The sequence below is a fragment of the Monodelphis domestica genome, chromosome 3, assembly GCF_027887165.1.
Source record: "Monodelphis domestica isolate mMonDom1 chromosome 3, mMonDom1.pri, whole genome shotgun sequence".
NCBI classification, from domain to species: Eukaryota; Metazoa; Chordata; class Mammalia; order Didelphimorphia; family Didelphidae; genus Monodelphis; species Monodelphis domestica.
The window spans coordinates 227,381,268-227,407,171 of NC_077229.1; the positions used below are offsets into that span (position 1 = coordinate 227,381,268).

General features: G+C 36.9%; 1 pseudogene; it reads right to left on the reverse strand.

The window, feature by feature from the left end:
* Positions 1-1,338: 1,338 nt before the first annotated feature.
* Positions 1,339-2,814, reverse strand: LOC130458096 (A-kinase anchor protein 10, mitochondrial-like; annotated as a pseudogene).
* Between the last annotated feature and the right edge of the window lie 23,090 nt (positions 2,815-25,904).

Genomic DNA, 25,904 nt, shown 5'->3' on the forward strand with positions numbered 1-25,904 from the left:
TTAATTCTGAATATGCATCTGTTTCTGATATGATAATTTTAAATCAGTTGGAAGAGAATATTCACACTAATTCAATGGAAAAAGAAAACAAACCTCAGTGAACATCTCTGGCTCATTTCATTGTTTAGTCCCTTTCATTCCCTCCATATTCAAAAATTAATCTGGTTCAACAAGTTGCGGAATCATCATTTCTAATTCTAGGGAAGAGAAGTTAAATTTTTGCCTTTGTTCTCTTCTTTTTTTCTCTCTTTTTAAATTTCACAGTTGGTGTTTATGGATTTCCAAGCAATCCCAGTAAAATGTTGGAGGTCTTTGCTCAAATTTAGACTGCTCTTTGAATAAAAACCAGAGAAATAATTATTCATATTTGCCTTACCTATTTTTGTAGCATGCTCCTGTAAGTCAGCATCTTCAATAATCCATATTTACTAGTACTTTCTTTATTGACAAACCCTGTCCAGCAAGTGCCAATAGATCTGTACCCTCTTCTCTAACATCCCCCTTCATTCACCACTTCAGTCTTTTGTGGATTTTATTGCCTAAGTCTGCGATGTGTTCCTTTTGGGTCTGGATTGATTTGCCCAGTTTGAATACCACTGGGGCAAAAACTAAGTAAAAGAAAAAAAACATTTTAACATCATCCATCCCTGTGTTGCCATAAGATTTCACTATGAAGGAAGATGTCAACTGTCCTTTAGCAGGCTGGCCCCAGAGTGTACTGCTAGTATAAACAATGATAAAGATTCTACTTTAAAAATGCAAATGCACACTAGAAACAATCCACAGTTGCATTACTTACACTGAAGATTAGTTATTCTGTTATAATATATATTATTATATTATTATAATGTTATTAGATGGTTACAATTAGGACATCTATGGATAATCCTGTAAGTACTCTATTCAGGAGCAAAAATAAATTGAAGACAGTATTAAATTATAGACAATGGAATATGATAGCAGAGAAACTCTTTATAAAAGGGAAATACTGTAGGCAAATGATTTAGGATTGTTATCATAGTTCATTAAGATTTTCTGTAATAAACTTAGAACTAACTTTTTAAGACTTTCAACCACAATATTTTAGATTGTAGATAATCAGAGGACCATTTAGATAATATTCCAATTTGTGGGTTGGTTTTTTTCCTACTTGTTAAAATAACTAAAAATGGCACATTTCTGATTTATTCTGGAACTTAATTTAGTTTTTATATGAAGGCTATGTGGTAGTATAGGCAAGAGCCCCAGACTCAGAACCGGTATGGTAGAGAAGTAAAATCCTGGCCTTATTTCAAACTTAAGAGACAGCTACCTGGCATAGTGGATAGAGTTCTGGGTTTAGAATCTGGAGGGCTTGAGTACATATCTGGACATAGAAGAGAATATCAGTGAGGCAAACATTCCACTGATCAGTACTTTGATCTGCTATTTACAGAAAAGATGACTTCACAAAAAAAAAAATCACTATAGTTCCATTGTATTAAATACCATGGACTGGTCCATAATAAAACAATTAGGAATTCCCTCTGTCTCTTTCCTACAAATCTTTGCTACACTGTCATTTCTGATTGCCTGTTACAGTTATTGGTTTAGTAGGATCTGGAGAAATATATTTGCTAAAAAGTGTCTACCACATCTTGTTCTATGCTTCTCATTAGTTTTCCTGATAATTGCTTTAGTGTGGAAGGACTATTTATATTTAATACTGTATGTCTGGAAGAGTCTCGACATTCTAGAGCAGTGATGATGAACCTTTTAGAGATGGAGTGCTCGGCTCCAACCCACCCCACTCCCCAGACCATGTGCCATGCCCACCCCACTAAATGCCAGGAATGCCTGGTCCTCCACCCCCCCAATCCCACATAGGGGAGGGAGGAAGCACTCCCATTGGCCAGCTGGGTAGAGGAGGAGGAACTGGGAAATGTTCTCAGTGAGTGTAGAGATGGGGAGAGGAGTGGCCTGAGCACTCTGCTCCTCTCCATCTCTGCCACCAATGAGTTGCCCACCTTAACTCTTGTGCACTCCTTTTGGGCTGCTGGGCAAACTGGCAGGAAAGTTGTGGTGGAGAGGGGGAAGGGAGCAATGCCACTGGAGTCCCTCTGCCTTTCTAGTAAGGAATTTTAAATTGGGGGACAGCAAATGAGAGTCCACAGAGTGAGCTCTGCATGCCATCTTTGGCACCTGTGCCCTAGGTTTGACATCATAGTTCTAGAGGAATTTGAGTTCCCTCTTTGTCCATGCCAAGATGGAGAGAATGGACATTATCTCTATCCTGGGAAGGCAGTGAATAATTCTGAGTATTGGTAGTTCTATTATGCATTTCTGTTCCTATTGACTTGGTCAGAAGAGCTAGACTGTACTAGCACCCTCCAACCTATGATCAAACTCAGATGAAAAGGATACTATGGTTTCATTCCTTTTAGATGAAAGAGAGAGTGGCTCTGCCAATGAGATCTATCAAACCATATTCAAATGGTGGGCTCTTAAATGGGACCAGACTATGGAATGAAAACTTTCAGTTTTTAACTAGAACATAACCAAATGTTCCATTCTCTGAGGATCCATAAACTTAATAAAATAAAGGAGGGCAATATTGTCCTGTAGGACTTGTTAAAGGGTCTTTAAAAAACTTGGTTTGATCTCTTGAGTCTGATAGTCCATACAAGATCTTCCAAAGTCACCAAAATGAGCAGCTTCCATGTGACTAGGTTGTTCCTTAAGAGCAGCTATCCTGCTGCTTGAGAAAATGTCCATGCTGGCTGAAATAGCACTAATTGCCACATAGCTGTATGATCTTGTTTGCCTCAGTTTCATCAACCCTAAAATGATGATAATAGTAGAACCTCCCTTAGGTTGTTGTGAAGACCAATTGAGATAATACTTGTAAAGTGCTTATCATAGTACATGGAAAACAATAAGCACTATAGAAATTCTATTAACAATATCATTATTTGTTATTAAACCTCAAGCCCTGTGGCTTCTTTTCTGTGTGCACTTTGGCAGGTGGCATAACTTTCTGGAACTCAGAGAGGCTGGAGTGAGGAAAACCTGAAATCAGATCTAGTCCTCAGATGCTAGCTGTGTGATCCTGGGCAAGTCACCTTACTTCTGTATGCCTCAGGTTTCTCAGTTGTAAAATGGATATAATAATAGAATCTACCCTCCCCAACTATCATAGAGTTGTTGTGAAGATAAAAATGAGATAGTTGTAAAGGGCTTAGCACCTAGTAGATACTTTTTAAATGCTTTTTTCTTCATCTGCATAGAGACTTGGAGTAGATGGTCAGTCTCTAGTGTCTTCTAAATATGTCATCCCAACTTTGTCACTTTCTAACTAAGTGGCCAAATAACCTTACCTCGTAGATCTCTGTAAAATGAAGGGGTTAGATTAAATGATTCACTTTTGCTAGCCCTAGAAAATGCATGTTGATACAGTGATGTTAGATAAAGAGTTCTCATTCTTAGAACTAACACTGGTCTAAAAGCAAATAGAGAAATACTTTTTAAAATTTTCTGTTTCTATTGGTAGCTCCAGGGATGTAGACCTAAATATCCTGAAACATTGTGAAACTAAGTATAGAATAATAATTTTTTAACATTTCAAAACAATTTTATTCTAAATACTAAATACTCCCAACTTGACCCATCACTCAGTTCAACTTTGATGTCCCTGGTCATCAATAGGTTGTTATCATCTATACCTTTCAAATTTCTTTTTTTTTTAAATTTTATTTAATTAGATGATTTAGAATATTTTTCCATGGTTAAAAGACTCCTGTTCTTTCCCTCCCCTCCATGTTCTTTCCCTCCCCTCTCCCCACTCCCTTCCCATATCTGACATGTAATTCTACTAGGTTTCATGTGTGTCATTGATCAAGACTTATTTTCATATTATTACTATTTATACTAGATTGATCTTTTAGAGTCTACTTTCCCAGTCATAGTTCCATCAACCAATATGATCAAGCAGTTGTTTTTCTTCTGTGTTCCTTTTCCCACAGTTCTTCTTCTGGATGTGGATAGCGTTCTCTCTCATATGTCCCTCCGAATAGTTCTGGATCATTGCATTGCTACCAGTAGAGAAGTCCATTGCGTTTGATTTTACCACAGTGTATCAGTCTCTGTGTACAATGTTCTTGTGGTTTGGCTCCTTTCACTCTGCATAAATTCCTGGAGTTCTTCCCAGTTCACATGGAAATCCACCAGTTTATTATTCCTTTGACCACAATAGTATTCTATCACCAGCATATATCACAAATTATTTAGCCATTCCCCAATTGAAGGGCATCCCATCATTTTCCAATTTTTTTTTTTTTGCTACCATAAGCAGCATGACTATGAATATTCTTATACAGGCCTTTTTCGTTATTATCTCTTTGGGGTATAAACCCAGCAGTACTATGGCTGGATTAAAGGGCAGGCAGGCTTTTAGTGCCCTTTGGGCATAGTTCCAAATTGCCTTCCAGAATGGTTGGATCAATTCACAACTCCACCAGCAATGCATAAATTTCCCAATTCTGCCAAGTCTCCTCCAACATTCATTACTTTTGTTTGCTGTCATGTTAGCCATGGTGTGAGGCATATAGGTGTGAGGTGATACCTCAGAGTTGTTTTGATTTGCATTTCTTTGATTATAAGAGATTTAGAACATTTTTTTCATGTGCTTCTTAAGAGTTTTGATTTCTTTATCTGAAAATTGCCTATTAATAGCCCTTGCCCATTTATCAATTGGGGAATGACTTAATTTTTGTACAATTGATTTAGTTCCTTATAAATTTGAGTAATTAGATCTCTGTCAGAGGTTTTGATTATAAAGTTTGTTTCCAAATTTTTTATTTCACTTCTAATTTTGATTGCATTGGTTTTATTTGCACAAAGCCATTTTAATATAATAAAAATTATTTATTTTGAATTTATAATTTTTTCCAACTCTTGCTTGGTCTTAAATCTTTCCTTTCCCAAAGATCTGACAAATATACTATTCTGCATTCATTTAATTTACTTACTGTTTCCTTCATTACTTTCAAGTCATTCACCCATTCTGAGTTTAACTTGGTGTAGGGTGTGACATGTTGATATAAACCTAATCTCTCCCATACTATTTTCTAATCTTCCCAGCAGTTTTTGTCAAATAGTAGATTTTTGTCCCCAAAGCTGGGATCTTTGGGTTTATCATAGACTGTCTTGCTGAGGTAACTTACCCCAAGTCTATTCCACTAATTCTCCCTCATTTTTCTTAGCCAGTACCATATGGCTTTGATGATCACTGCTTAATAGTACAGTTTAAGATCTGATACTACTAGACCACCTTCCTTTGCTTTTTTTTCCATTATTTCCCTGATATTCTTGATCTTTTGTTCTTCCAAATGAACTTTGTTATTTTTTTTCTAATTCTGTAAAAATTTTTTTTGGCAATTTGATGGTTATGGCACCAAATAAATAAATTAGTTTGGATAGGATTGCCATTTTTATTATGTTAGCTCATCCTGCCCATGAGCAATTAATGTTTTCCAATTATTTAGATTTAGTTTTAATTGTGTAGAGAATGTTTTGTAGTTGTGTTAATATAATTCCTGTGTTTGTCTTGGCAGATAGATTCCTAAGTATTTTATATTGTCTCTGGTGATTTTATTTTTATTTTTTATTAAAATAATTTTTTTATAATATTTTATTTGATCATTTCCAAGTATTATCAATTAAAGACAAAGATCATTTTCTTTTCCTCCCCCCACCCCCCGTAACCTACGCATGATTCCACTGGGTATTACATGTGTTCTTGATTCAAACCCATTGCTATGTTGTTAATACTTGCATTAGGGTTTCCTTTAGAGTCTCTGCACTGTCATGTCCCCTCAAAATCTGTAGTCAGGCAGTTGCTTTTCCTCCGTGTTTCTACTCCCACAGTTTATCCTCTGCTTATGAATGGTGTTTTTTTCTGCTGGATCCCTGCAGATTGTTCAGGGACATTACATGCCACTAATGGAGAATTCCATTACATTCGATTATACCACAGTGTATTAGTCTCTGTGTATAATGTTCTCCTGGTTCTGCTCCTATCGCTCTGCATCACTTCCTGGAGGTCGTTCCAGTCTCCATGGAATTCCTCCACTATATTATTCCTTTTAGCACAATAGTATTCCATCTCCAACATATACCACAATTTGCTCAGCCATTCCCCAATTGATGGGCATCCCCCCGTTTTCCAGTTTTTGGCCAACACAAAGAGCTCAGCTATGAATATTTTTGTACAAGTCTTTTTGTCCATTATCTCTTTGGGGTACAGACCCAGCAGTGCTATGGCTGGATCAAAGGGCAGGCAGTCTTTTATCACCCTTTGGGCATAGTTCCAAATTGCCCTCCAGAATGGTTGGATCAGTTCACAACTCCACCAGCTATGAATTAATGTCCCTACTTTGTCACATCCCCTCCAGCATTCATTACTTTCCTTTGCTATCATGTTAGCCAATCTGCTAGGTGTGAGGTGATACCTCAGAGTTGTTTTGATTTGCATCTCTCTGATTATAAGAGATTTAGAACACTTCTTCATGTGCTTATTAATAGTTTTGATTTCTTTATCTGAGAACTGCCTATCCATGTCCCTTGCCCATTTATCAATTGGAGAATGGCTTGATTTTTTGTACAATTGATTTAGCTCTTTATAAATTTGAGTAATTAAACCTTTGTCAGAGGTTTCTATGAAGATTTTTTCCGAATTTGTTGTTTTCCTTCTGATTTTAGTTACATTGGTTTTGTTTGTACTAAAGCTTTTTAATTTGATGTAGTCAAAATCATTTATTTTACATTTTGTAATTCTTTCTATGTCTTGCTTGGTTTTAAAGCCTTTCCCCTCCCAAAGGTCTGACATGTATACTATTCTGTGTTTACCCAATTTATTTATGGTTTCCTTCTTTATGTTTAAGTCACTCACCCATTTTGAATTTATCTTGGTGTAGGGAGTGAGGTGTTGATCCAAACTTAATCTCTCCCACACTGTCTTCCAGTTTTCCCAGTAGTTTTTATCTAATAGTGTATTTTTGTCCCAAAAGCTGGGATCTTTGGGTTTATCGTATACTGTCTTGCTGGGGTCGCTTTCCCCCAGTCTATTCCACTGATCTTCCTTTCTGTCTCTTAGCCAGTACCAAATTGTTTTGATGATTGCTGCTTTGTAATATAGTTTAAGGTCTGGGACTGCAAGGCCCCCATCATATGTGTTTTTTTTTTCATTATTTCCCTGGATATCCTTGATCTTTTGTTATTCCAGATGAATTTTGTTATGCTTTTTTCCTAAATCAGTGAAGAAGTATTTTGGTAGTTCAATGGGTATGGCACTAAATAGATAAATAAGTTTGGGTAGGATGTTCATTTTTATTATATTGGCTCGTCCTATCCATGAGCAGTTAATGTTTTTCCAATTGCTCAAGTCTAGTTTTAGTTGTGTGGAGAGTGTTCTGTAGTTGTGTTCATATAGATCCTGTATTTGTCTCGGGAGATAGATTCCTAGGTATTTTATTTTGTTTAAGGTGATTTTGAATGGGATTTCTCTTTCTAGTTTTTGCTGCTGAGCTGTGTTGGAGATATATAGAAAAGCCGATGACTTAGGTGGGTTTATTTTGTATCCTGCAACTTTGCTAAAGTTGTTGATTATTTCAATTAGCTTTTTGGTTGAATCTCTAGGATTCTTTAAGTAGACCATCATGTCATCTGCAAAGAGCGATAACTTGGTCTCCACCTTGCCTATTTTGATGCCTTCAATTTCTTTTTCTTCTCTAATTGCTACTGCTAGTGTTTCTGGTACAATGTCAAATAGTAGAGGTGATAATGGGCATCCTAGTTTCACTCCTGATCTTATTGGTAATGCATCTAGTTTATCCCCATTGCAGATGATATTAGCTGATGGTTTTAGATATATACTCTTTATTATTTTTAGGAACGACCTTTCTATTCCTATGCTTCCTAGTGTTTTTAATAGGAATGGGTGTTGTATTTTATCAAAGGCTTTTTCTGCGTCTATTGAGATAATCATGTGGTTCTTGTTGGTTTGCTTGTTGATATGGTCGATTATGTGGATGGTTTTCCTAATATTGAACCAGCCCTGCATCCCTGGTATAAATCCTACTTGATCATGGTGGATGACCCTTCTGATCACTTGCTGGAGTCTTTTTGCTAGTATCCTATTTAAGATTTTTGCATCTATATTCATTAAGGAGATTGGTCTATAATTTTCTTTCTCTGTTTTTGGCCTGCCTGGCTTTGGAATCAGTACCATGTTTGTGTCATAAAAGGAGTTTGGTAGAACTACCTCTTTGCTTATTATGTCAAATAGTTTGTATAGTATTGGGATTAACTGTTCTCTGAATATTTGATAGAATTCACTTGTGAATCCATCGGGCCATGGGGATTTTTTCTTAGGAAGTTCTTTGATGGCTTGTTGGATTTCATTTTCTGATATGGGATTATTTAAGTATTCTATTTCTTCTTCTGATAGTCTAGGCAGTTTGTGTTTTTGTATATATTCATCCATATCACCTAGATTGCTGTATTTATTGCTATATAATTGGGCAAAGTAATTTTTAATGATTGCCTTAATTTCCTCTTCATCGGAGGTGATGTCCCCCTTTTCATCTTTGATGCTGTTAATTTCCTTTTCTTCCTTCTTTTTTTTAATTAGATTGACCAGTACTTTGTCTATTTTGCTTGTTTTTTCAAAGTACCAGCTTCTTGTCTTATTTATTAAATCAATAGTTCTATCAGTTTCAATTTTATTAATTTGCCCCTTAATTTTTAGGATTTCTAGTTTGGTTTTCTGCTGGGGGTTTTTAATTTGATTGTTTTTGAGTTTTTTTATTTGCATTTCCAATTGATTGATCTCTGCTCTCCCTAGTTTGTTGATATATGCATTCAGGGATATGAATTTACCTATAATTACTGCTTTGGCTGCATCCCAAAAGGTTTGAAAAGATGTCTTGCCATTGTCATTTTCCTCACTGAAATTGTTAATTGTTTCTATGATTTCTTCTCTAACTAAATGATTTTGGAGTATCATATTGTTTAATTTCCAATTAGTTTTTGATTTGGTTTTCCATGTACCATTACTGAACATTATTTTTATTGCCTTGTGATCTGAAAATGCTGCATTTATTATTTCTGCTTTTCTGCATTTGTGTGCCATATTTCTGTGACCTAATGTATGGTCAATCTTTGTGAATGTGCCATATGTTGCTGAGAAGAAGGTGTATTCCTTTCTATCCCTATTTATTTTTCTCCATATGTCTATTAATTCTATTTTTTCTAAGATTTCATTCACTTCTTTTACCTCTTTCTTATTTATTTTTTGATTTGATTTATCTAAATTTGATAATGGTTGGTTTAAGTCTCCCACTAATATGGTTTTACTGTCTATTTCTTCCTTCAATTCTCCTAGTTTCTCCATTAGAAATTTGGGTGCTATATTATTTGGTGCATACATGTTGATTAGTGATATTTCCTCATTATCTAAATCCCCTTTTAACAAAATATAATTACCTTCCATATCCCTTTTGATCAGGTCTATTTTTGCTTTGGCTTTATCAGACATTGTGATTGCCACCCCTGCCTTCTTTCTGTCAGTTGAGTCCCAGAAGGTCTTACTCCATTCTTTAATTCTGATGTTGTGGGTGTCTACCCACCTTATGTGTGTTTCTTGAAGACAACATATGGTAGGGTTTTGGATTCTCATCCATTCTGCTATTTGTCTACGTTTTATGGGTGAGTTCATCCCATTCACGTTCAAAGTTATGACTGTCATTTGTGGATTCCCTGGAATTATGATATCCTTCCCTAATTCTAGCCTATTCTTCTTCAGCTCTACCTTTTAGTCCAGTGATTTACTTTAAATCAGTCCCCCTTGTCCCCTCCCTTGATATGTTTCCTTTTTTAGTCCCTCCCTTTTTGTTCCCTCCCCCTCCCCCCTCTCTTTCCCTCCCCTTTTGTTATCCCTCTCCCCCTTCCCCCCTTGGTTTTCCCTTCTCCCTACCCTTGTTGGGTAAAATAGAATTCAAGATCCCAATGGATCTGGGTGTTTTTTCCTCTCAGAGTTGATTTCCCTGAGATTAAGGTTTAAGTAAAAACTCTCTTCCCCTCCTGCTTATAGGAGTTTCCTTCCCCTCCCCTTCCCATGTGAATCTTTGTGTGAGAAAGATTATTCTATTTGGTCTTTCTTTTCCCCCTATTTACACATTACATTTTCCCCAAATGTTAGTATACATAGATTAATAAAAATTTAGTCCTTATAGAAGAGAGTTTGAGTAAAAGAAGAAGATAACATTTTTCTCCTTTTCCCTTTCCTTCATATTTACCTTTTCAGGTATTCCATGCTCTTTGTTTTTCTGTCGAACTTTCCACAGAGCTCTGGACTTTTCTTTGCAAAAACTTGTAAATCTTCTATTTTGTTGAATGCCCATACTTTCCCTTGGAAGGATATAGTCAATTTTGCTGGATAGCTGATTCTTGGTTGAAGACCCAGCTCTCTTGCCTTTCTGAAGATCATGTTCCATTCCTTAAGGTCATTCAGAGTAGAAATTGCAAGGTCTTGTGTGACCTGATTGGCATTCCTTCATATCTAAATTGTCTTTTTCTGGCTTCCAGTAGGATTTTTTCTTTTGTTGGAGAGCTTTGGAATTTTGCAGTTACATTCCTGGGAGTTGTCTTTTGGGGGGTTATGGTAGGGGGTGTTCTGTGAGCTCTGTCAGTGGCTGTATTACCCCCTTGTTCTAGAATCTCTGGACAATTTTCTTTGATTATATCTTGTATTATGATGTCAAGTTTGCTTTTTATTTCTGGCTTTTCTGGAAGTCCATTATTTTTAAATTTTCTCTTTCTATCTTCCAAATCCATCACCTTGTCAGTGAGATATTTTATGTTCTCTTCTAATTTCTTGGTCTTTTGGCTTTGCTTTATTAGTTCTTGCTTTAAAGCCTGGTTTTCCTTTTCAGTTTGGTCAAACTGGTTTTGTAGATGCATGAATTTCTTTTGCATTATTTCCCATTTTTCCTCCCAGAAGGCTTCCATCTTTTTGATCATTTCTGATTCATATTCTTCATGGGTTTGTGGAGAGTTTCCATTTCCTTTGGAAGATTTCGGAGCATTTGCTTGTGTTTCCTCTTCTATCTCCTCTGTGTTTTGTATTTTTGCTCTATAAAATGTGTCCAAAGTCTCCCCCCTCTTCTTGGTTTTTTTTTTGGAATTTTGGGTTTTTTGTGCTTCTGTGGAGTTTGCCATCTCTATCTGAGTGGGGAGGATTAGCTTTTCTTATATCTGTCTAGAATTTAGAGGTTTTAGCCCTAGGCAGATTGTCCATTCAATGGCTTGGCCTTTGTTTCTGTGCCTCAGAAGCTTCCTGGAGCTCTGAGGGCTGGTGATAGGATTAAGCTCAGACTGAGTATGCCCTCAGGCAAGGACCTTCAGTGAGACTCAGATGGAAGGTTCTGGTCAGGGGGCTACAGGCTCCCCCATCTCTCTTTGCCTCCTTGCGGTCTGAGTGCTCCCTCGACTGGCTCAGGTCTTTTTCAGGGGTGGCCCTCAGAACAGCCCACTCCCAAGACCCCCTTGCCTGCCCTGAGATTCCTGCTGCTGCCTCGGACTCAGCACTCTGTGTTGGGGGTTTGGGTCCTGGGACCTTCCCTTTGCCTTCCCCTTAGATCCGAGTGATCTTGGGCTCCAACTCTTGGGGGGCCATACCTTTTGATCCAGGTCCAGGAGGAGTGTTTCCAGGGTCTATTCTGCTGTTTGTTTTGGATTTCGATGCCCTAGGAGCATTCCATTTGAGATCTGTAAGGAAGGGTTTCTGGAGTTCCGAACTTTAGTTTCTCTAAACAGCCATCTTGACCAGAAGTCTTTAAATTTTTTATTTGATCATTTCCAGGCATTATTCATTAGAGACAAAGATTATTTTCTTTTCCTCCCCCACCCCCTTAGCCGACGCGTGATTCCACTAGGTTTCACATGTGTTCTTGATTCGAACCCATTTCCATATTGTTGATATTTGCACTAGAGTGTTCATTTAGAGTCTCTCCTCAGTCATTTCCCCTCAGCCCCTGTAGTCAAGCAGTTGATTTTTCATCTGTATTTTTACTTTATTTTTTTTTGACCCAAAAGCTGGGATCTTTGGGTTTATCATATATTGTCTTGCTGAGGTCACTTGCCCCAAGTCTATTCCACTGATCTTCCTTTCTGTCTCTTAGCCAGTACCAAATTGTTTTGATGACTGCTGCTTTGTAATATAGTTTGAGATCTGGGACTGCAAGGCCCCCTACCTTTGTATTTTTTTTTTTCATTATTTCCCTGGATATCCTTGATCCTTTGTTATTCCAAATGAACTTTGTTATGTTTTTTTTTTTCTAAATCAGTAAAGAAATTTTTTGGAAGTTCCATCGGTATGGCACAAAATAGATGAATAAGTTTGGGTAGGATGGTCATTTTTATTATATTGGCTTGTCCTATCCATGAGCAGTTAATGTTTTTCCAATTGCTCAAGTCTAGTTTTAGTTGTGTGGAGAGTGTTTTGTAGTTGTGTTCATATAGATCCTGTATTTGTCTCGGGAGATAGATTCCTAGGTATTTTATTTTGTTTAAGGTGATTTTGAATGGTATATCTCTTTCTAGTTTTTGCTGCTGAGCTGTGTTGGAGATGTATAGAAATGCTGAAGACTTATGCGGGTTTATTTTGTATCCTGCAACTTTGCTAAAATTGTTGATTATTTCAATTAGCTTTTTGGTTGAATCTCTAGGATTCTTTAAGTAGACCATCATGTCATCTGCAAAGAGCGATAACTTGGTCTCCTCCTTGCCTATTTTGATGCCTTCAATTTCTTTTTCTTCTCTAATTGCTACTGCTAGTGTTTCTGGTACAATGTCAAATAGTAGAGGTGATAATGGGCATCCTAGTTTCACTCCTGATCTTATTGGTAATGCATCTAGTTTATCCCCATTGCAGATGATATTAGCTGATGGTTTTAGATATATACTCTTTATTATTTTTAGGAACAACCCTTCTATTCCTATGCTTCCTAGTGTTTTTAATAGGAATGGGTGTTGTATTTTATCAAAGGCTTTTTGTGCATCTATTGAAATAATCATGTGCTTTTTGTTGGTTTGCTTGTTGATATGGTCGATTATGTGGATGGTTTTCCTAATATTGAACCAGCCCTGCATCCCTGGTATAAATCCTACTTGATCATGGTGGATGACCCTTCTGATCACTTGCTGGAGTCTTTTTGCTAGTATCCTATTTAAGATTTTTGCATCTACATTCATTAGGGAGATTGGTCTTTAATTTTCTTTCTCTGATTTTGGCCTGCCTGGCTTTGGAATCAGTACCATGTTTGTGTCATAAAAGGAGTTTGGTAGAACTACCTCTTTGCTTATTATGTCAAATAGTTTGTATAGTATTAGGATTAACTGTTCTCTGAATATTTGATAGAATTCACTTGTGAATCCATCAGGCCCTGGGGATTTTTTCTTAGGGAGTTCTTTGATGGCCTGTTCAATTTCATTTTCTGATATGAGATTATTTAAGAATTCTATTTTTTCTTCTTTTAGTATAGGCAGTTTGTATTCTTGTAAATATGCGTCCATATAGCCTAGATTGGCATATTTATTGCCATATAATTTGGCAAAGTAATTTTTAATGATTGCCTTAATTTTTTCCTCTTTGGAGGTGATGTCCCCCTTTTCATCTTTGATGCTGTTAATTTGCTTTTCTTCTTTCCTTTTTTTAATTAGATTGACCAGTACTTTGTCTATTTTGCTTGTTTTTTCAAAGTACTAGCTTCTTGTCTTAATTATTAAATCAATAATTCTATCACTTTCAATTTTATTAATTTCTCCCTTAATTTTTAAGGTTTCTAGTTTGGTTTTCTTCTGGTGGTTTTTAATTTGGTCACTTTTGAGTTTTTTTATTTGCATTTCCAATTGATTGATCTCTGCTCTCCCTAGTTTGTTGAAATATGCCCTCAGGGATATGAATTTACCTCTGATTACTGCTTGGGGTGAATCCCAAAAGGTTTGAAAGGATGTCTCACCATTGTCATTTTCCTCGATGAAATTGTTAATTGTTTCTATGATTTCTTCTCTAACTAAACAATTTTGGAGTATCATATTGTTTAATTTCCAATTAGTTTTTGATTTGGTTTTCCATGTACCATTACTGATCATTATTTTTATTGCCTTATGATCTGAAAAGGCTGCATTTATTATTTCTGCTTTTCTACATTTGTATGCCATGTTTCTGTGACCTAATGTATGGTCAATCTTTGTGAATGTGCCATATGTTGCTGAGAAGAAGGTGTATTCCTTTCTATTCCTATTTATTTTTCTCCATATGTCTATTAACTCTAATTTTTCTAAGATTTAATTCACTTCTTTTACCTCTTTCTTATTTATTTTTTTATTTGATTTATCTAAATTTGATAATGGTTTGTTCAAGTCTCCCACTAATATGGTTTTACTGTCTATTTCTTCCATCAATTCTCCTAGTTTCTCCATTAGAAATTTGGGTGCTACATTATTTGGTGCATACATGTTAATTAGTGATATTTCCTCATTATCTAAAGTCCCTTTCAACAAAATATAATTACCTTCCATATCCCTTTTGATCAGGTCTATTTTTGCTTTGGCTTTATCAGACATTGTGATTGCCACCCCTGCCTTCTTTCTGTCAGTTGAGTCCCAGAAGGTCTTACTCCATTCTTTAATTCTGATCTTGTGGGTGTCTACCCACCTTATGTGTGTTTCTTGAAGACAACATATGGTAGGGTTTTGGATTCTAATCCATTCTGCTATTCATCTACGTTTTATGGGTGAGTTTATCCCATTCACATTCAAAGTTATGATTGTCACTTATGGACTCCCTGGCATTTTGATATCCTTACTTAATTCTAATCTTTCTTCTTCAGCTCTACCTTTTAATCTAGTGCTTTACTTTAAATCAGTCCCCCTTGTCCACTCCCTTGATATGTTACCCTTTCTAGCCCCTCCCTTTTTGTTCCCTCCCCCTCCCCCCTCTTCCTCACTCCCTTTTGTGTTTTCCCTCCCCCGTACCCCCCTTTGTTTGTTTTCCCTTCTCCCTACCCTTGTTGGGTAAGATAGAATTTAAGATCCCAATGGATCTGGATATTCTTCCCTCTCAGAGTTGATTTCCCTGAGAGTAAGGTTTAAGTAAAACTCTCTTCCTCACATCAGTTGTACAAAAAATCAAGCCATTCTCCAATTGATAAATGGGCAAGGGACATGAACAGGCACTTCTCAGCCAAAGAAATCAAAACTGTTAATAAGTACATGAAAAAGTGTTCTACATCTCTTATAATCAGAGAGATGCAAATTAAAACAACTCTGAGGTATCACCTCACACCTAGCAGAATGGCTAACATGACAGCTATGGAAAGTAATGAATGCTGGAGTGGATGTGGCAAAGTAGGGACATTAATTCATTCCTGGTGGAGTTGTGAATTGATCCAACCATTCTGGAGGGCAATTTGGATCTATGCCCAAAGGGTGATAAAAGACTGTCTGCCCTTTGATCCAGCTATAGCACTGCTGGGTTTGTAACCCAAAGAGATAATAAGTAAAAAGACTTGTACAAGAATATTCATGGTTGCACTCTTTGTGATGGCCAAAAATTGGAAAATAAGGGGATGTCCTTCAATTGGGGAATGGCTGAACAAATTGTGGTATATGTTGGTGATGGAATACTATTGTGCTAAAAGGAATAATAAAGTGGAGGAGTTCCATGGAGACTGGAACGACCTCGAAGAAGTGATGCAGAACAAAAGGAGCAGAACCAAGAAAACATTATACACAGAGACTGATAAACTGTGGTACAATCGAAGGTAATGGACTTCTCTATTAGTGTCAATGCCATGTCCCTGAACAATCTGCAGGGATCTAAGAAACACTATCCACAAGCAGAGGATAAACTATGGGAGTAAAAACACCAAGGAAAAGCAACTGCTTGACTAAAAGGGGGAAGGGGATACGACTGAGGAGAGACTCTAAATGAACACTTTAATGGAAATACCAACAACATGGAAATGGGTTTGAACCAAGAAAACATGTGATACCCAGTGGAATCATGTGTCGGCTATGGGAGAGGTGGTGGAAAGGGGGTGGGGAAGAAAAGAAAATGATCTTTGTTTCCAATGAATAATGTTTGGAAATGACCAAATAAAATAATGTTTAAAGTGAAAAACAAACAAACAAACAAACAAAACTCTCTTCCTCTCCTTCTTATAGGAGTTTTCTTCCCCTCCCCTTCCAGTGTGAATCTTTGTGTGAGAAAGATTATTCTATTTGTTTTTTCTTTTCACCCTATTTACACATTATGTTTTCCCCACATGTTAATATACATAGATTGATATAAATGTAGTCCTTATAGAAGAGAGTTTGAATAAAAGAAAAAGATAACATTTTTCTCCTTTTCCCTTTCCTTCATATTTACCTTTTCAGGTATTCCATGCTCTTTGTTTTTTGATATCAAACTTTCCACAGAGCTCTGGTCTTTTCTTTGCAAAAACTTGTAAATCTTCTATTTTGTTGAATGCCCATACTTTCCCTTGGAAGGATATAGTCAGTTTTGATGTATAGCTCATTCTTGGTTGAAGGCCCTGCTCTCTTGCCTTTCTGAAAATCATGTTCCATTCCTTAAGGTCATTCAGAGTGGAACTTGATAGGTCTTATGTGACCCTGATTGGCATTCTTTTATATCTAAATTGTCTTTTTCTGGCTTCTTTTAAGATTTTTTCTTTTGCTTGAAAGATTTGGAATTTGGCAATTACATTCCTGGGAGTTGTCTTTTGGGAATTTAGTGTAGAGGGTGTTCTATGAACTCTTTCAGTACATGTATTGCCCCCTTGTTCTAGGATCTCGGGGCAATTTTCTTTGATTATATCGTGTATTAAGATGCCGAGTTTGCTGTTTATTTCTGGCTTTTCTGGTAGTCCAATTATTATTAAATTGTTTCTTCTTCCTATATTTTCCAAGGCTATGACCTTGTCAGTGAGATATTTTATGTTCTCTTCTAATTTCTTGGTCTTTTGGCTTTGCTTTATTAATTTTTGCTCATTGTCTTCCAGTTGCCTGATTCTGACCTTTAAAGCCTGGTTTTCCTTTTCAGTTTGGTCCAATAGGTTTTGTTGATGCATGAATTTCTTTTGCATTATTTCCCACTTTTTCTTCCAGAAGGCTTCCATCTTTTTGATCATTTCCGATTCAAATTCTTCATGGGTTTGTGTAGAGTTTCATTTTCCTTTGGAAGGTTTCAGAGCATTTGCTTGTGTTTCCTCTTCTATCTCCTCTGTATTTTGTATTTTTCCTCCATAAAATGTGTCGAAAGTTGCCCTCCATTTTCTTGTTTTTTTGGAGTTTTGAGACTTTTCTGTGCTGTTTGCCATCTATATCTGAGTGGGGAGGACTAGCTTTTCTTATCTCTGTCTGGTTTTCAGAGGCTTTAGCCCTAGGCAAATTGCAGTTTTTGTTCTGTCTTCCCAGGGAAGCCAGGAATTGCTGGTGTTTCGGTGTTATTGCCATCCTCAGTTCCCTCCCAGTGCTTCTCCTTTGCCTTATTTCCATGCTCTGAGCCTAGCTTGGCACTCTCCACAAGGTATTTCAGTGCCTTTGTGGTCCAGAAGCAGGCCAGAAGAGCCTGCACTCTGAGGGGGGAGGTGCTGCGGCTTCCTGGAGCTCAGAAGGCTCCTGATAGAATTAACTTCAGCTGGGTTGGACTGAGTATGCCCTGAGGCAGCAACCTTCCATGAGACTCGGATGGAAGAATCCAGCCAGGGGGCTACAGGCTCCACTCTATCTCTCTCTGTTTCCCTGCTGTCTGGGTGTCCCCATGACTGGGTCAGGTTTTTTCAGGATGCGGCCTTCAGAATAGTCGGCCCTGAGCTCCTTTTGCTGGTCCTGAGGGTTACTGTTGTTTCAGAAGAGCCTGCACTCTGAGGGGAGAGCTCCGAGGGCTCCTGATAGAATTAACTTCAGCTGGGTTGGACTGAGTATGCCCTGTGGCAGCAACCTTCCATGAGACTAGGATGGAAGGATCCAGCCAGGAGGCTACAGGTTCCCCCCAGTCTCTCTCTGTTTCCCTGCTGTCTGTGTTGGGTGCCCCCGCAACTGAGTCAGGATGTTTTTAGGATGCGGCCTTCAGAATAGCAGGCCCTGAGGTCTTTTTACAGGCTCTGAGGTTCCCGTTGCTGCCTGGGACTCAGAGCTCTGGGTTGGGGGAGATGGGTCCTGGGACCTTCCTTCTGCCTACCCCTTAGGTCCGAGTGATCTCGGGTTCTGGCTTTTGGGGAGGCATACCTTTTGATCCAGGTCCAGGAGGAGCGTTCCTGGGGTCTATGCTGTTGTTCGCTTTGAATTTTGGTGCCCTAGGAGCATATGATTTGAGATCCGTAAGGAAGAGTTTCCAGAGATCTGAACTTCAGCTTTCTCTAAGCAGCCATCTTGACCGGAAGTTCTGTCTCTGGTGATTTTAAAGGGGAATTCTCTTTCCAACTTTGAATCTTAAAACTACTCAGACTGTACATTAGAAGATTGGTCTAGCTATTCCTTATTGTAACAATGGAGATACTTAAGAATCAGGAATGTATTGGGAACTTTTAAAATTACTCCACCCTACTCAGACAGTGTCTTAGGGGAAGATAAAGTTGTAAACTCCTGATTGAACAATGAAAGTCCCCATCTCATACCTTATAGTGAAGCTAGAACCTTAAGCTAGGTCTATTTTTAGATCTAATACAAAAGGTGTTAAGTACCTGTAAAGGTCAAATTAGTACCTAAAAGGTAAGTAACTTACAAAAAGCATGCTTAACAAAGAGGTGTGAAATACTCAGAAGATTTAATCTAACCAGAGAAGGTGAAAATCAAGAATGGGCACTCCTGGAAAAAAGCATCTACTATTATTAGTAGATGTGAAAATTTAAGGGAGGTGATATAAGAGTAAAATCTCCTTAAAAGGAAGCAAAGGAAGAATATAGGAATTGAATTGAATTCAGTTACAATTGAATTCAGTTTTGGAGAGGAATTCAGTTCGAAGTGGAAGAACCCACCTTGAAGATGGTCTTGTGGTGAGTGATAAAGACTGACTCACTCTCCCTTAGGCTCAGGCCTAAGCCATTTTGGCCTAGGCCTTTTTCTACTGCTTGGCTCAGCCTGAGCCAGAGCAGCTTAAATTAATTCTCTCTTTCTCTCTCTCTCTCTCTCTCTCTCTCTCTCTCTCTCTCTCTCTCTCTCTCTCTCTCTCTCTTTCTCTCTCTCTCTCTCTCTCTCTCTTTTATTCCCTTAATTCCTTCTTTCTTTATTAATTAAAATCCATAATTCCCAGCTGACTTGGGTGTTTTCATATTTAGGAATTTCCCATGGCAACCACTTATTTTAGATTTTAAGTCAAAACACTAAAAATTATCCTTACAGTTTTAATGTTTACATAACTCTTGTTGCTGGGATGAGTTGGAAATATATAGAAATGCTGATGATTTATGTGGGTTAATTTTGTATCCTGCAACTTTGCTAAAGTTGATGATTATTTCCACTAGCTTTTTAGTTGATTCTCTAGGATTCTTTAGGTAGACCATCATATCATCTGCAAAGAGTGATAGCTTGGTCTCCTCATTACCTATTTTAATGCCTTCAGTTACTTTTTCTTCTCTAATTGCTACTGCTAGTTTTTCTAGTACAATATTAAATAAAAAAGGAGATAATTAGGCTTCCTTGTTTCACTCCTGATCTTATTCGGAATGCTTCTGATTCATCCCCATTGCAGATGATGCTTGCTGATGGTTTTAAATATATACTGTTTATTATTTTTAGAAAAGGCTCATCTATTCCTATGCTTTCTAGTGTTTTCAATAGGGATGAGTGTTGTATTTTTTCAAAGGCTTTTTCTGCATCTTTTGAGATAAATGTGATTTTTGTTGGTTTGCTTGTTGATATGGTCAGTTATGTGAATGGTTTTCCTAATATTTAACTGTCCTTGCATTCCTGGTATAAATCCTACCTGATCATAATGAATAGCCTTCGCCATCACTTGCTGGAGTCTTTTTGCTAGTATTCTATTTAAGATTTTTGCATCTAAGTTCATTAAGGAGATTAGTCTGTAGTTTTCTTCCTCTGTTTTTGATCTCCCTAGCTTTGGTATCAGTACAATATTTCTGTCATAAAAGGAATTTGGTAGAACTCCTTTGCTTATTCTGTCAAATAGTTTGTATATTATTGGAATTAGTTGTTCTTTGAATGATTGATAGAATTCACTTGTGAATCCATTGGGCACGGGGAATTTTTCTTAGGGAGTTCGTTGATGGCGTGTTCAATTTCTTTTTCCAATATGGGGTTATTTAAGTATTCTATTTCTTCTTCTGTTAATCTAGGCAATTTATATTTTTAGATATTCATCCATATCATCTTGATTGCCATATTTATTGCATATAATTCAGCAAAAGAGTTTTTAATGATTGCCTTAATTTCCTCTTCATTGGAGGTGAAGTCTCCCTTTTCATCTTGGATAATGTCAATTTGGTTTTTTCTTTCCTTTTTTTATTAGATTGATTAATACTTTGCCTATTTTATTTGTTTTTTCAAAGTACCAGCTTCTAGCCTTGTTTATTAATTAAATAGTTCTTTTACTTTCAATTTTCTTAAATTCTCCGTTAAATTTTAAGATCTCTAATTTAGTTTTTATCTGAGGATTTTTAATTTGTTCACTTTCTAGTTTTTTTTTTTATTTGCATGCCCAATTCATTCACCTCTGCCCTTTCTAATTTGTTAATATATGAACTCAAGGATATAAAATTTCCCCTAAGTACTGCTTTGCCTGCAACACATAGATTTTGAAAGGATGTCTCATCATTGTAATTTTCTTCAATGAAGTTATTAATTGTTTCTATGATTTGTTCTTTAACTAACTGATTTTGGAGAATCATATAATTTAATATTCAATTAACTTTTGATTTGCCTTTCCATGTACCCTTGCTAATTATTATTTTTATTGTATTGGGATCTGAAAATGTATTTATCTTTTCTACTCTTTTGTACTTCTTTGCAATGTTTTAATGCCCTAGTACATGGTCAATCTTTGTGAATGCACCATGTGATGCTGAAAAGAATGTGCATTTCTTTTGTTCCTATTTATTTTCTCCATATATCTAATAATTCTAATTTTTCTAAGGCTTCATTCACTTCTCTTACTTCTTTCTTATTTATTTTTTGTTTTGATTTATCTAGTTCTGATAGAGGAAGGTTAAATTCTCCAACAAGTATAGTTTTTCTATCCATTTCATCCTTTAGTTCCAATGGTTTCTCCTTTACAGATTTGGATGCTATGGCATTTGGCGCATACATTTTGAGTACTGATATTTCCTCATTGTCTATACTGCCTTTTACCAGGATGTATTTACCTTCCCTATCTCTTTTAGTTAGATCTATTTTTACCTTGGCTTTGTCAGATATAATGTTTGTGACTCCTGCCTTCTTTTTCTCAGTTGATGCCCAATAAATTTTGCTCCATCCACTTACCTTTACCCTATGCATATCTACCTTACTCATATGTGTTTCTTGTAAATAACATATAGTAAGATTTTGGTTTCTAATACATTCTTCTATTTGCTTCAGCTTTATGGGTGAGTTCATCCCATTCACACTCAATGTTGTGATTACTACCTTTGTATTCTCCAACATTTTGATTTTCTCTCCTTGCCCTACCCTTTCCTCTTTTATTATTTCCTTCTACACCAGTATTCTCTTTTTAATAATTCCCCCTAATTCCACCTTTATTTTACTTTCCGTTCTCCCCATCCCTTCTTATTCCTCTCATTTTTCTTTTGGGGTTGTTTTTATGCTACCCCACGCACCCTTCCTCACCTTGTATTGCTTCCTTCCCCAACCTCCCTTTCCTCTCCCTCCCTTTTAATTCCCCTTTTATTTTTTAGGGTTTATTAAATTATCTTCCCCCTATTTTCCCCTTCCCCACTTTTTAACTACCCACTTAGTTTTCCTCTCTCAACTTCCCTATAGGGTAAGATAGAATTTTATACCCCAGGGGATCTAGATGCTCTTCACTCTTTGAATTGATTCCACTGAGACTAAGGTTTGAGTATTACCTTTAAGTACTCTCTTCCTCTCCTGTTTCTAGTTGTATTCTTCCCCCCCAACTCCCATGTGCCTTTTTGTGTAATGTAGATTATCCTAATTTTCTTATTCCTTCAAGTTTCTATTGATGCCATATTCTCTCCCTCCTCCTTTCTTTCTTTTACTTTTTTATACATGTTTTTAAACCACTTAGTACCCAAATCTCTACCTATGGGTAATACTTCTAACTACTATAATAGTAAATGCAATTTTTGACTGTTACAAATAACATTTTTCCAAATAAGAATATAAACCATTTGGCCTTATTGAGACTCTTAAAGGAGAAGAAAAAATAAGAACCCTCTCTTTCTTATTTACCTTTTTCATATTTCTCTTGGTTTTTGTATTTAGATGTCAAATTTTCTGTTTAGTTCTGGTCTTTTCCTTACAAATGAACATCTTCTATTTTGTTGAATGCCCATAGTTTCCCCTGGAAGCATATAGTCACTTTTGATGGGTAGGTGATCCTTGGTTGTAGATGTGATTCTCTTGCCTTTCTGAATATTATATTCCAAGACTTGTGGTCTTTTAGTGTGGAGGCTGCCAGATCCTGTGTTATCCTGATTGGTGCACTTTGATATCTGAATTGTCTCTTTCTAGCTTCTTGTAATATTTTCTCCTTAGCTTGGAAGCTCTTGAATTTGGCAATACATTCCTGGGGGTTGTCTTTGAGTGTTTAGTGTAGCAGGTGATGGACTCTTTCAATATTTATTTTGCCCTCTTGTTGCAGAACCTCAGGGCATTTTTGGATGATTTCTTGTAGTATTGGGTCAAGTTTTCTGTTTGTTTTCAGGTAGGCCTATGATTCTCAAATTGTGGTGTTGGATATCTATTTTTAAGGTCAACCACACTCTCAATAAGATATTTTGTGTTTCCTTCTAATCTGTCATTCTTTTGACTTTGCTTCATTCATTATTGATTTCTTGTGAGGTTATTGGCTTCTACTTGCCCAATTATAGTTTTTATGACTGATTTTCAGCTAAGATCTTTTGATTTTCCTTTTTGGTCTGATCTATCTTGTTTCTCGTGGCTTCCAGCAGGGCATTTCTGTTCTTCAATTTGCTTATTATTTCTTTTGATTTTGGGGCATCAATTTCCAAGTGGGAGATTCTGCCTTTTAAACTTTTATTTTCTTTTTTGAACTATTTTCTACTTTTCTTGCCATATATCTTCCATTTTTCTGACAATCTCATATTTAAAACCTTCAAAAACTTGTGACCAGTTTCCATTTTTTTCATGAAGGTTTTGGTGTATTTAATTGTCATCTTCTGCTGTCTCTTCTTTAGTCTAGGTTTTTTTCTGCATAAAATCATCGAGGGTCAAAGTTTTCTTCTTGGTTTTTTGGCATTTGTCGATTTTAGTTCCTGGGAGTTGGTGGCCATTGTCTTATTCCTTCCAGATCAGATATCTAAGTGAGGAATGTGGGTGATCTTTGTATTGGACTCTGAAGAGGTTTTTGCCCTGACGATACTTTTCCCAGTTCTCAACAGTGTCCAGCTGCTCTTTGTGCCAGGCCCAGCCCCTTAGAACTTAATGATTACCTGGGAAGAGGTCTGGATATGGAGTGTAGGCAAGTCTCTGTATTGAGCACTGGAGAGGTTTTTGCACGAGGGATTTTTTCTCTTCTCTGTGGTGTTTTGCTGTGAGTCGCCCCTTCTCCCCAAGCTCCACAGCCTATCTCACCATTTCCTCAGCCTCCCAGTGTTCCGAGTCTAGTTTCAGTTTGTGTTGACCTCAGCCAGCCTCCCTTCTAGAACTTAGAAGTTTGTCCCATGCTTACTCAAACTCTCAAAAGGTAGGTGAAGTAGGAGAGGGGTGATGAGCTTACCCCTTGGTGAGGGAAATTCCACCCTCCTTTTAGTGTGGAAATGCCCTAACTTTGCCTACCTTCTGTGTTGTGTCCTACTATGGAATTCCTCCTTGTTTGATTTTGGTTTTGTCATTTTGAAACACTGTGTTTCAATTGGTGGAGAGGAGAAGTAGAGCTCTACTTCTACTCTAGAGCCATCTTGACCTGGAACTCCTAGAATTATAATATTAACAATATCATGAATTTATGAAGATTTCACATGTATGAATCCATTTAACAAGATAATCCTCACAGTGGTTAAAAGCTTAGGAATCATGTTATCCAGCCTACCTTCTGACCAATGGGGGGAAAAATCTCCTTTCTATATCCTTGGCAGGTGGTTATCAAATCTTTGTGTGCACACTGCCAATTAAAGGAGCTAAATCCAAATTTCAGCAATAGCAACTCATTTCTGGAGATTTCTAATCATTGTCAAATTCTTGATTATGATGGGAAATGACTACAGTCCTTTAACTTCTGTTCATCTAGTTTTGCCAGCTGAAGCTACTCAGATTAAATCTAATACATTAGATTATGATCCCCTTGAGGGCAAAGATTGTCTTTTGTCTTTCTTTAGATGCCCAGAAACTAAACATAGTGCCTGACACATAGTAGTTGCTTAATAAACATTTATTGAATATCTAACTCCTCTTCTATAGTACAATTATTCCATTGTGAAAAGCCTACTAATGTTGTAGGTCACTATTTTGTGTTCCCACAGTCTCCTCCACTTTAAATAATCCAAGTTCCTTAAAAATTCCTTATGACAGAGACTACACCAAGAGATCTTCTGTTAAAGCTCCAAGAGGGGAGACTGATAGAAGTCCCCAAAAACAAAAAAATGAGAGGAACAAGAGCACAGACAAATATGGGGAGTAAAGAAGGGGCGAATTTGAGCAAATAACAGAAAAAGAAGAAAGAAACTACAATATATAGCTACTACTCAGCAAATGGAACAGAGGGGGAGAGATCAGCAAATGATAAACCAGAAATCCCAGTGAATTGGATACAGGCTATGGAAGAACTCAAAACACAACTAAGAGAGGCTGAAGACGATTGGGAAAAGAACTTAAAAATTAAGATAAGTCATCTGGAAACAGAGGCACTTGAACTAAAATGAGAAAATAGTGTCTTGAAAGCCAAAATCAACCATCTGGAAAATGAGGCAAAGGAGATGAAAGACGAGGTAAAGAGGATGAAAGATGATCTTCAAAGAAAATCAGACCAGAAGGAAAAGGATGACCAAAAAGCCAGAGATGAAATCCAATCTTTAAGAACCAGAATACAAAAACTGGAATTAAGTGACCTTGCAAGGCAGCAGGACACTATAAAACAAAACAAAAAGAATGAAAAAATTGAGGAAAATGTGAAGCATCTCATTCACAAACCAGATGACTTAGAAAATCATTCAAGAAGAGAGAATTTAAGAATAATTGGACTACCAGAAGACCACGACAAAAGAAAAAGCCTGGACATAATACTAGAGGAAATGATCCAGGAAAACTGTCCAGAGATCCTAGAACAAGAGGGGAAAGTGGAGATTGAAAGAATCCACAGATCACTCCCTGTATTTAATCCCCAATTGACAACACCAAGAGATATTATAGCCAAATTCAAAAACAATCAGATGAAAGAAAAGATATTACAAGCTGCCAAGAAGAAGCCATTCAGATACCATGGAAACACAGTTAGGTTAACACAGGATCTGGCTGCATCCACACTGAAGGACCAAAAGGCATGGAATACGATATTCCGGAAAGCAAGGGAACTAGGTCTACAACCAAGAATAAAATACCCATCAAAACTGACTATATTCTTTCAGGGGAAAGTATGGTCACTCAACACAACAGAAGAGTTCTAAGCATTCATAAATAAAAAAACCAGACCTGAAGAGAAAATT